General features: G+C 40.1%; 1 protein-coding gene across 2 annotated transcripts in view; it reads left to right on the top strand.

Moving 5' to 3' along the window:
• LOC127486861 (zinc finger protein 568-like) overlaps positions 1 to 12,044 on the top strand; it is a 57,100-nt gene that overhangs the window by 6,029 nt on the left and 39,027 nt on the right. The window lies entirely within an intron of this gene.

Genomic DNA, 12,044 nt, shown 5'->3' with positions numbered 1-12,044 from the left:
AGAAAGGGAGAGAATGAGAAAGAGATTTTCCATCTGCTCGTCTACTCCCTAGATGGCTACAATGACCAGAACTGGGCCAGGCCCAAGCCAGGCACCAAGAGCTTCATTCAGGTCTCCCACTTGGGTGGCAAGGACCCAGGTATTGGGCCATCTTCTACTTTTCCAGGGCCATTGGAAGAGAGCTGGATCAGAAGTGGAGCAACCAGGACATGAACTGGTGCCTATACCAGATGCCAGTACTGTAGGCAGCAGCTTTACCTGCTAATCCACAATGCCATCCCATCTGACTCTCCCTCCTCTCTATAACTCTGACTTTTTTTAAGATTTATTTTATTTATTTGACAGAGTTACTGATAGAGATAGAGACAGATAGAGAGGTCTTCAGTCTGCTGGATCACTCCCCAAATGGCCGCAGTGGCCAGATCTGAGCTGATCTGAAGCCAGGAGCCAGTAGCTCCTTCCAGATCTCCATGTGGATATATGGCCAAGGACTTGGGCCATACTGTGCCACTTTCCCAAGCACATTAGCAGGCAACTGGATTGGAAGTGGAGCAGCCAAGACCTGAACCAGGGACCATATGGAATGCAGCCCAGGGCCTCAATCAGCTGTGCCACAGCACTGGTCCCCAAAACTCTGACTTTCAAATAAATCAATCTTTTTTAAAGGGTGGACACACATATTGGATCCCAGCATTTTATTTTGTGGTGGCTTAATCCACTGTGCCACAAAGCCAGCCCCACCCTTTATCCTTCTGATGACTGTGTGTCAAGATCTTGGTGATATCTGCTGAACAACTGTTGGTATTAGGTTAAACTCTTCTGTTTTATTTTGGTTCTCATTTGTTGAGTTTATTTTGGCTGCCACTTTTGGGTAGCAAGCTGTGATGTCATCAGTGGCTAAAGCTGCCATGTGTTAGGCTGGCATGGATTCTACTATTCCATTTCTTCAAATAGAAGTGGAAAATGAAATCCAGTGTCCCTCTCTCCCATCCCTCATTTAAAATGCTTTTTAAAATAGGCTGATTTTGAGGACTGGCATTGTGGCATGGCAGGTGAGGCTGCCACCTACAGTGCTGCCATCAAGCTTCCTTTCTTCTCATGTAACAGACCCAGCTGGTCTCTGTGTTTCTCATTTTAGCCCTAAACTATACCAGATTCCTAGAGCAGAAGGAAGCTTATTTTTCAAGGCAGAATTCATAGATGTGGTTGTCCATTCACCTCTGAGAATTAAAGCCATCACTCTGCTTTTTGACTGGTTTTCAGTCTGTGGTGGTGCCCTCTCTCACAGGAAGACAGATTCCTCACATAAGAATACACCTAGGTGGAGAAAACTTTATGGAGTGGGTTTTCCAAAGTGAAATGGAATTCTGGCCTGGACATCCTTGAGATCATGATCAGCAGAGTGGGGAAATTCTTAGCTATGTCCATTCACATCCTTTCCTTTTTGTTCAATGTATTCCTCCCTTACATAGTGCTCTGTGCTCTCCTTCTGTTGCACACACATAAGGTGTGTCTGTGAGGCTGTTTGTGTACTGCTGCAGTATCTGGAGTTGCCTTTGTCTCCCTCTCTAATCAGAAACTCAGATGCAGAGTGAGGAGGGGACTGCCAGCCGGCCACACAGGGTTTGGGCCCCTTGCTCCTTTACTTTTCTTCAGTGCAGGAGCAGCCTTGAACAGAGTTGCACTGGGTAGTATTATTTCTTTTAGATTTGAGTGCTTGGACAGCAAAAGAAATAAATGTATTTTGCTTATAGAAAAGATTGAGGAGGCACTACATAAAGTCAGCAGCAACTTTTTTGTCTCCTGTTACATGTCAAGATGAGTCAGAATATTTAGGGCCATTTGTTAAATTAAAAAATATATATATTTATTTATTTTTTGACAGGCAGAGTGGACAGTGAGAAAGAGAGACAGAGAGAAAGGTCTTTCTTTTTCCATTGGTTCACACCACAATGGCTCCTGTAGCCAGAGCACCGTGCTAATCCAAAGCCAGGAGCCAGGTGCTTCTCCTGGTCTCCCATGCGAGTGCAGGGCCCAAGCACTTGGGTCATCCTCCACTGCACTCCTGGGCCACAGCAGAGAGCTGGACTGGAAGAGGAGCAACCGGGACAGAATCTGGTGCCCCGACCAGGGCTAGAACCTGGGGTGCCAGCACCGCAGGCAGAGGATTAGCCTGTTGAGCCACGGCGCCAGCCAATATTTATTTGAAAGGCAGAGTTACAAAGAGAGAGAGAGATATAAATCATTTATCCACTGTTTCACACCCCTAATGGCCACAGCAGCTGGGGTTGGAACTGGATTAAAGTCAGGAGCCAGCATCATCTTCTTTTTTTTTTTTTTTAACTTTTATTTAATGAATATAAATTTCCAAAGTACAGCTTATGGATTACAATGGCTTCCCCCCCATAACGTCCCTCGCACCCAGGAGCCAGTATCTTCTTCCACATTTCCCATGTGGGAGTAGGAGCACAAGCACCATTCTTTGCAGCTTTCCTAGGCAGATGAAGGAGCTGGATCAGAAGTAGAGCTGCTGTGGCCCGGGAATACAGTGGAGGATGGCCCAAGTCCTTAGGCCCTACACCCGCATGGGAGACCAGGAGAAGCACTTGGCTCCTGGCTTCAGATCAGCATGGTGCACTGGCTGCAGTGACTATTAGGGGGTGAACCAACTGAAAAGGAAGACCTTTCTCTCTGTCTCTCTCTCACTGTCTACTCTGCCTGTGAAAAAAAATAAATAAATAAAAAGAAGAAGTAGAGCAGGTGGGACATGAACTCATGCACAATATAGAATACCAGCATCACAGGAAACAGCTTTCCCACTATGCTATACCACCTTTTTTTAAATTTTTATTTATTTTATTTTATTTGAGTTAGAGAGATGCAGAAGCAGAGAGAGAGGAAGAAAGGTCTTCCATCTTCTGGTTTACTCCCCAGATGGCTGCAATGGCTGGAGCTACCCTGAACTGAAGCCAAGAGCTGGGAGCCTCTTCCAGTTATCCCACATGTGTGCACGGGCCCAAGGACTTGGGTCATCTTCTACTGCTTCCCCAGTAGAAGAGAGCTGGATCAGAAATGGAGCAGCCGAGACTCAAAGCAGCACCCATAAGGGATGTCAGCAATGCAGGCAGCAGCTTTTCCTGCTAGGGCACAGTACCAGCCCCTCTATTGTCTGTTTTATGGAAATATATATTTATGGGATATTAGAAGGCCATTCAGGCACTCCCTACAAAACATTTTGAAATAATGATTGACAGCCTGCAAGACTGTTTCCAAAGGGAGAGAGCTGCAGGGACAGAGAGGCAGTGATATTGAAAGGGTATGAGGAACAAAGGAAGATGGGAAGGTCAGAAGAAATCTTGAAAAGTATTCCAAAGGATAAAATAATAGGACACAGGTCATTTGTGCAGATTGCCAAAATTAACCACTTCTATTTTAAGGTTTTCCTTTTTTATTTAAATTAGAGATAATTTCTAACATAGTTTGTGATATACTTGACTAACTTTTCAGTTTTTTTCTTACAGATAAGATGTGCTTATAAGATGTAGAGGGGCTGGTACCTATATGGGCCGCAGTTCTAGCCTCAGCTGCTCCTCTTCTGATCTGGCTCTCAGCTATGGCCTGGGAAAACAGTAGAAGATGGCTCAAGTGCTTAGGCCCTTGTACCCAAGGGGGGACAGAAAAGAAGCTCTTGGCTTCAGATCAGTGCAGCTCCATCTGTTATAGCCATTTGCAGAGTGAACCAGCAGATAGAAGACCTTTATCTCTGGTCTCTTCCTCTCACTGTCTATAATTTGACCTCTCAAATAAATAGATAAAATCTTAAAAAATAAAATATAGAGAAGCACTGTAATTAAATGCAATAGTACACTCCTAACTATGCAGTTAACATTAATTTTCTTTTAACATTTATTTAATGAATATAAATTTCCAAAGTACAGCTTCTGGATTGCATGGCTTCTCCCCCATAACTTCCCTCCCAACTGCAACCCTCCCCTCTCCCGCTCCCTCTCCCCTTCCATTCACATCAAGATTCATTTTTGATTCTCTTTATATACAGGAGATCAATTTAGTATATATGAAGTAAAGATTTCAACAGTTTGCACCCACACAGAAACACAAAGTGAAAAATACTGAGTACTAGTTATAGCATTAAATCACAAGGTACAGCACATTAAAGACAGAGATCCTACATGAGGAGTAAGTGCACAGTGACTCCTGTTATTGCCTTAACAAATTGACATTCTTGTTTATGGCATCAGTAATCACCCTAGGATCTATTCATGAGTTGTCAAGGCTATGGAAGCATTTTGAGTTCGCCAACTCTGATCATATTTAGACAAGATAGTAGTCAAAGTGGAAGTTCTCTCCTCCTTTCAGAGAAAGGTAGCTACTTCTTTGATGACCTGTTCTTTCCATTGGGATCTCACTCTCAGAGATCTTTTGTTTAGGTCCTCTTTTTTATTTATTTATTTTTTTTGCCAGAGTGTCTTGGCTTTCCATGCCTGAAATACTCTCATGGGCTTTTTAGCCAGATCCAAATGCCTTAAGGGCTGATTCTGAGGCCAGAGTGCTGTTTAGGACATCTGCCATTCTATGAGTCAGCTGTGTATCCTGCTTCTCATGTTGAATCATTCTTTCTCTTTTTTTTTTTTTATTCTATTGGTTAGTATTTTCAGACACTAGTCTTGTTTATGTTATCCCTTTGACTCGTAGTCCTATCAGTGTGATCAATTTTGAACAGCAATTGATCACTTGGACTAGTGATATGGCATTGGTATAGGCCACCTTGATGGGATTGAATTGGAATCCCCTGGTATGTTTCTAACTCTACCATTTGGGGCAAGTCCAATTGAGCATGTCCCAAATTGTACATCTCTTCCCTCTCTTATTCCCACTCTTATGTTTAACAGGGGTCATATTTCAGTTAATTTTCAACACTTAAGAATAACTGTGTGTTAATTACAGAATTCAACCAAAGTATTAAGTAGAACAGACAAAAATACTAAAAGGGATAAAGTATTAAATTGTACATCAACAGTCAGGGCAAAGGCTGATCAAGTCACCATTTCTCATAGTGTCCATTTCACTTCAACAGGTTTCCTTTTTGGTGCTCGGTTAGTTGTCACCGATCAGGGAGAACCTATGGTATTTGTCCCTTTGGGACTGGCTTATATCACTCAGCATGATGTGTTCCAGATTCCTCCATTTTGTTGCAAATAATCAGATTTCATTGTTTTTGACTGCGGTATAGTATTCTATAGAGCACATATCCCATAATTTCTTTATCTAGTCTACTGTTGATGGGCATTTAGGTTGACTCCAGGTCTTGGCTATTGTGAATTGTGCTGCGATAAATATTAGGGTACAGACCGCTTTTTTGTTTGCCAATTTAATTTCCTTTGGGTAAATTCCCAGGAGTGGGATGGCTGGGTTGAATGGTAGGGATATATTCAGGTTTCTGAGGAATCTCCAGACTGACTTCCATAGTGGCTTGACCAGTTTGCATTCCCACCAACAGTGGGTTAGTGTCCGTTTTTCCCCACATCCTGGCCAGCATCTGTTGTTGGTAGATTTCTGAATGTGAGCCATTCTAAGTGGGGTGAGGTGAAACCTCATTGTGGTTTTGAAGTGCATTTCCCTGATTGCTAGTGATCTTGAACATTTTTTCATGTGCCTGTTGGCCATTTGGATTTCCTCTTTTGAAAAATGTCTATTGGGGTCCTTGGCCCATCTCCTAAGTGTGTTGTTTGTTTTGTTGTTGTGGAGTTTCTTGATTTCTTTGTAGATTCTGGTTATTAACCCTTTATCTGTTGCATAATTTACAAATATCTTTTCCCATTCTGTCGGTTGCCTCTTCACTTTCCTGACTGTTAATTTTGCAGTACAGAAACTTCTCAATTTGATGTAATCCCAATTGTTAATTTTGGCTTTGACTGCCTGTGTCTCCAGGGTCTTTTCCAAGAAGTCTTTGCCAGTGGCAATATCTTGCAGGGTTTCTCCAATGTTCTCTAATAATTTGATGGTGTCAGGTCATAGATTTAAGTCTTTAATCCATGTTGAATGGATTTTTGTGTAAGGTATAAGGTAGGGATCTTGCCTCATGCTTCTGCAGGTGGAAATCCAGTTTTCCCAGCACGATTTATTGAATAGACTGTCCTTGCTCCAGGAATTGGTTTTAGATCCTTGACCAAATATAAGTTCGCTGTAGATGTTTGGGTTGATTTCAGGTGTTTCAATTCTGTTCCAATGGTCTATCCATCTGTTTCTGTACCAGTACCATGCTGTTTTGATTACAACTGCCCTGTAGTATGTCCTGAAATCTGATATTGTGATGCCTATGGCTTTGTTTTTTGTTGTACAAGATTGCTTTAGCTATTCGAGGTCTCCTGTGTCTCCATATGAATTTCAGCATCATTTTTTTCTAGATCTGAGAAGAATGTCTTTGGTATTTTGATTGGTATTGCATTGAATCTATAAATTGCTTTTGGGAGAATGGACATTTTGATGATGTTGATTCTTCCAATCCATGAGCATGGAAGATTTTTCCATTTCTTGGTATCGTCTTCTATTTCTTTCTTTAAGATTTTGTAATTCTCATCGCATTAAATTTTTGTTGAGAAAGGGATGAGCTTTGCTTTATGTGTGTCTTGCTTAGAGCAGAATTTTTATGACTGTATTTGAGATAATTAAAAATAAGTTTCATAGTTGAAACATTGACCATTTTTACTGCTGCAGCCTCCCCTTCACTCTGTATCTGCAGATAGTCCACATGAAGGTACACAGAAAGAGAGGCCTGCATATCTGGAGTAATGCAAATATGCCCTTTGCTGAAACCAGTGGATCAATCCACTGGAGTTCTTTGTGATTCAGTTTGCATTTTTCTGTAGAGTGAAATATAGTGATTTGGGTAAAGTATCTTGTCTCATAGTAGATGATTCCAGTTGTCTTTCTTATCCATCTACCTGGATCACAGGTGATTCCCAAGACAGGTGTTGGGCTCTATGGAAAAAAAAAAAAAGTAGCCTCTTCAGAGTTGATGTATTTCTCCTGGAAAATTGGAGAAATGTTTTGTAAGAAGCAGTTCATGGAGCATGTATATTTCCCTAGAAATGAGATTGAAGTAATTCCCTTTACTTGCCCCTCCCTGAGCTAGCTCCTGAGGCTGATTGTTCAGGGCAAGAATGCTAATATTTATAGGCCAATTATGAATGATCCATGTTTGTCTTACATATGAGATGTCTACAGATCTGTTTCTCAAGGCCTTTAAGATAAAATAAGAAAATTTTGCAACAAAAGAGAAGGTTTTCATTGCCTGTTGCCTTGGTCTAGGATCTGTGCATTTATTACCCGCTTAGTTCTCTGACTCCTATTGTGAGCACCTCCTAATGGTACTTTTTTGGCCATTCCTGTGTCCAGATTCCTTAATGGGTGGCAGTCTTTGACCAGACTTCCAGTCTGATAACTCAGCCCAAATTGGAGTTGACTAGTTTGTGTAGCCACTTCAGGATTAAGGTGGTCCAAAACTGCCAGTGCCCAATGACTGGGCTGCCTTTAGGCTCACTCAAGAGATAAGACTCTGGGCACAGGTCCCAAATGGCTTTGCTTGGTCCTCTTCCCTTGATCTCCCTGGTGACCAGGCTGATTCTCAGGTAGGCAGGGAACTTGTTGGCTCACAGAAGTCTCCAGATTTCTGTTTTGCATTCACCTGCAAAATATTTGAAAGTTTTCTCTTGGATCTCTAAAGTCCTGAGTAGAGAGTTTTATTTTGTATTGAGATGTGTCTTTATAAAGACAGGTGTCACTGAAGACTGTGTATCCTCAGAATTAACTGAACTCTCCCAGGCCTGCATGGAGTTCCAGGATCCTGGCTTCAGGCTGAACATTGCCTGCTGTTGTGAGCATTTGGGGATGTACCAGAAAGTGGAAGAAATGTCTCTCGCTCTCCATCTCCCCCTGCCTTTCAAATAAAATGAAAAACAGATAAAAATTGGGAAAAAAATGTGTTTTGCCTTGTGTCCTAAAGAAAAAGTAATTACTGTTGTTATAGGTAGAACTCACTTGTACACTTCACAAATACTCATCAATCTCAGGTTAATGGCTTGGTGATCACTGCTGGCTGTGCTGCCTACTCAGCTCCCATTCTGTAATGCATCCCCTTCTTCATCTGCAGTTCACTTTGGGTGCTCATAAAACACCAAACTGCCTCCTGACTTTGCATCCTATGTTCTTTATACATAGCTTGGCCATAATCTCATTTTCTTTAGCAGCATGCTAATTTATATGAGTGCTTCACAGGCAAAGAATAATGGGGACATTGATTTTCTCTGAGCTTTTGCCCTAAGTGGTTTATTTTATGCAATTGATTCTGGGTGATGTGTAGAACTTTGGTGGATTAGAAGTTGTGGTGTAGAATTTGATATTAGAGAAATAAGTCTGTCACTGCCACTTGCACTGTGCCCCACCCTGCAACCTATGCCTGCCTTTGGATTCTGTTTTTATAGAGTGTTGGAATGAGGCAGTAGTGATTCACTAAAGGAATAAATTTTCAATTGTTAAAAATTTCTATTTTTATTAATACAAAGAGATCAGATTGCATAAGAATGTAATTCCATAAGAACATAACCATACTTCTCTATTTCCTCCTCCTTTCTTCCTTTCTCTTTTTAAGGATTTAATAAGCTGGCTTTTTTCCCTAACCTAGTCTTTACCCCTTCACCTCCAGCCTTCCTGTCTATTTGTTCCTACTTTACAATCTAGTACTTTAAGCTTTTTCCCCCTTCTTTCATGCATGTTTTTGCCTACTCCTACCCCAATTCCAAAGAAGGAAAAATGAATAAAAATCATGACATATTGATTCGAAGACAGGAATCCTATCCAGAAATACAGAAAAAAAGTTACCTCCTTTTCTTTTTATTAATAATTTATTTACTGATTTACCTTTCTGGAAGAGGCAGCTAGAAGTTCTCTGAGATCTGTCCTCAGAATGTGAGGAGAGCCAGAGACATTGGATAGACTCTTTACAGTCTGTTTGTTTTACTGTCAGAGATATTGTTCCACTTGCCTGTGGCAGAAAAAAATGAAATTTCAATGATTTTTTTCTGTATTACTAATTTTTATGATGAGTCTCTTCATTATCAATGGATAGAGACCTGTCAAATTTGCAATGAGCAAAAAATTTCACAGACACAACTGCTTCCAGAGGAGGTGCATGCCCCTCCATTCCCACGTGGCCTTCTCTGAGATCTCCAGGTGGCTTCTCTTGGTCTCCTGAAAGCAAAGAGAAGATTCCAACCACAGAAAATGTTCACTATGACTGTGGTGTTGTTTCTTGGAAGTTCCTGTCCAAAAAGTAATCATTTAAGAACACCAGGGGCATTTTATTAGTTTCACAGGATTCTTGTCTTCCTGGATTCAGTGAAGAGGAAAAATAACCAAAGTTGAAGCATGATTCTAGGCAAAGCACAATTATTTATCTGCATAACAAAAATCCTCATATTTTTTTCTGCACATTGTTAGTCTTACATGGATTAGAAAGAAAAAGTACTATTTAATGTCTCAGAACTCTCTAATGTTAAAAAGTACAAGAATTAAAAATTGATATTTTGTGCTCTTATAAAGCTCCAAAAGCATTTACATTGTGCATTTCTGGGTGATTTGAAAATTCTAAATTTGAAATCAATTGCATTGACTGGCTTTGCAGAGTAGGAAGAAAACAATTGGCTTATTAATTATTTATATAGAGAGACTGTAAAAGAAGCTATTCATTGGTACCAATTGTCTATGATAAGCTTTAATGTTTATGAAACCATGATTCATTTTATTTTATGAGCTATGTCCACTTGAAGTTGTGAAAGAAAACATGCAATAGTGGTTGCAATTCACTTTAAAAGATTTTTTGAAAGACTTTATTTATTGATTTGAGAGGTAGAGTTATAGACAGTGAGAGGTAGGACAGAGAGAAAGGTTTTCCGTCCATTGGTTCACTCCCCAAATGGCTGCAACAGCCAGAGCTGCTCAATCCAAAGCCAGGAGCCAGGTGCTTTTTTCCAGTCTCCCATGGGTGCAGGGGCCCAAGCACTTGGGCCATCTTATACTGCTTTTCCAGGCCATAGCAGAGAGCTGGATTGAAAGAGGTGTGGCTGGGACTGGAACTGGGGCCTATATGGGATGCCGGTGCTGCAGGTGGAGGATTAACCTACTGCACCATGGCACCAGCCCCACAATTCTCTTGAAAACAGAAACATTTATTCCTGAGTCTTTTGATGAGTCAGGCCAATGAAGTCCTGACAGGGCACATATGTCTCTAGCATTAGAGGAGTGCTCATCATTCTCATACTGTGTTCTGTTGCTGTTCAGCCTGTGACAATGAGACACGTAAATAAAAAACCAGAAATTCAGCATGTGTTTACCCCACGAGGAATCTTGTGAAGAAATTTTCTAGCCAGGTGTTTTTAAGTTGCTAAATATTCTCCTAATTTACTTAAAGACTATTAACTTAGTACCACAATTTTTGTTACAATACGGTGATTGCAGATAAGGAATTATCTTCTAGATAAAACTAGAAGTTTTACTTTGTAACAATCACAGACTAGCAGAAGTCATAAACCATTAACCCTCATTTTTCTAAAATAGGAGGTTGTAATTAATATGAGTATATAAAGAATATATTTTTTAAGATTTTATTTAGTTGAGAGGTAAAATTACAGACAGAGAGAAAGGTCTTCCTTCTGTTGATTAACTCCCCAGATGGCTGCAATGGCCAGAGCTGCACGGATCTAAAGCCAGGAGCCAGCTGCTTCTTCCTGGTCTCCCATGCGGGTGCAGGGGCCCAAGCACTTGGGCCATCTTCCACTGCTTTCCCAGGCCATAGCAGAGAGCTGGACTGGAAGAGGGGCATCCGGGACTAGAACTGGTACTCATACTGGATGCTGGCACCACAGGCAGAGGATTTACCTGCTGCCCAGCAGCACCAGCCCCACCTACATGAAGAATTTAGAACAGAAAATCTACCAACCTCATGGAGTTTATCTCCCTTTCAAAACTTTTAATAACCTTTGGGATGGAAAATGCTAATTTAAAGTACTGTACTTAAATTCACACAAACAAAAGATGTTTTAGGATGTTTTTACTTCATTATTAAGTTAGATACTGTTAGGAAATTCTAGATTATTTTGGGGGTAAATTGTAATTTCTTTTCACAAGTGTATTTGATTAGAAACACAAGCTTTTATAATCAATTATTTATGTTTAAAACATTTGCTTATGTATGTTTTGTATTAAAATAACAGCATGTTATGAAGTTTAGAAACATCTTGTTCCATACAAGCCTATACTTTTTTTAAGTTTTATTTAAAAAGAATCTTTGTATTTATTTTTTTAACACAGCAAATTCAGGTGACACCGTAAGTCCATAATTTCCCACAAAATTCATAAATTTAACAACTGAGTATCTTAAGTCTTATAAATCTTCTGAATCATTCATAGTTATGCACTCGATGGAACATACTCCTCAGCAGCTGAGAAGAATCTTAACTTAAAAGCACCAACTCTTCAGGCATCTCTACAGACCTCTATTTTTCATTCTCTAAGACATGCAGTCAGACTGCTGATGCAGCAAATACCAATTCACCTTAAGCTTGACGGATAAGAGAAAGCATTTGGGAAACCAACATTCTTAATATTAAGTCTGAAAGCACTTCTACCTCTTTACTGAATGACTTTTCCTTCTGCCAACTATAAACTCTAATGAATAAAAATTGTGTTTTGAACATAATTTTTTCAGGTTAATCTAACACTTTAGGACATTTGTATTTGTTTTATAAATCTTAAGGAAAACAAAAAGGTAATCTCTAATCTAGACAATTCTGGAATCTTTTATTAGATTTACAATTTTACTGCAAAGTAATATGGTCTGTTTGTCCAAATATTATGGCTTTTAAAAAATTCTCTTCATGTATTTAAATTAATAAAGCTTATTTCCAATATATATTTTCTGTGTTTTCACTTGCTGAAACAGGGTTCAAAGGGTGTTTTTAGGATCTTGC

This window comes from Oryctolagus cuniculus, chromosome 12, assembly GCF_964237555.1.
Source record: "Oryctolagus cuniculus chromosome 12, mOryCun1.1, whole genome shotgun sequence".
NCBI lineage: Eukaryota > Metazoa > Chordata > Mammalia > Lagomorpha > Leporidae > Oryctolagus > Oryctolagus cuniculus.
Note: the sequence above shows the minus strand (reverse complement) of the source record. Positions and strands in the feature narration are given on the sequence as shown.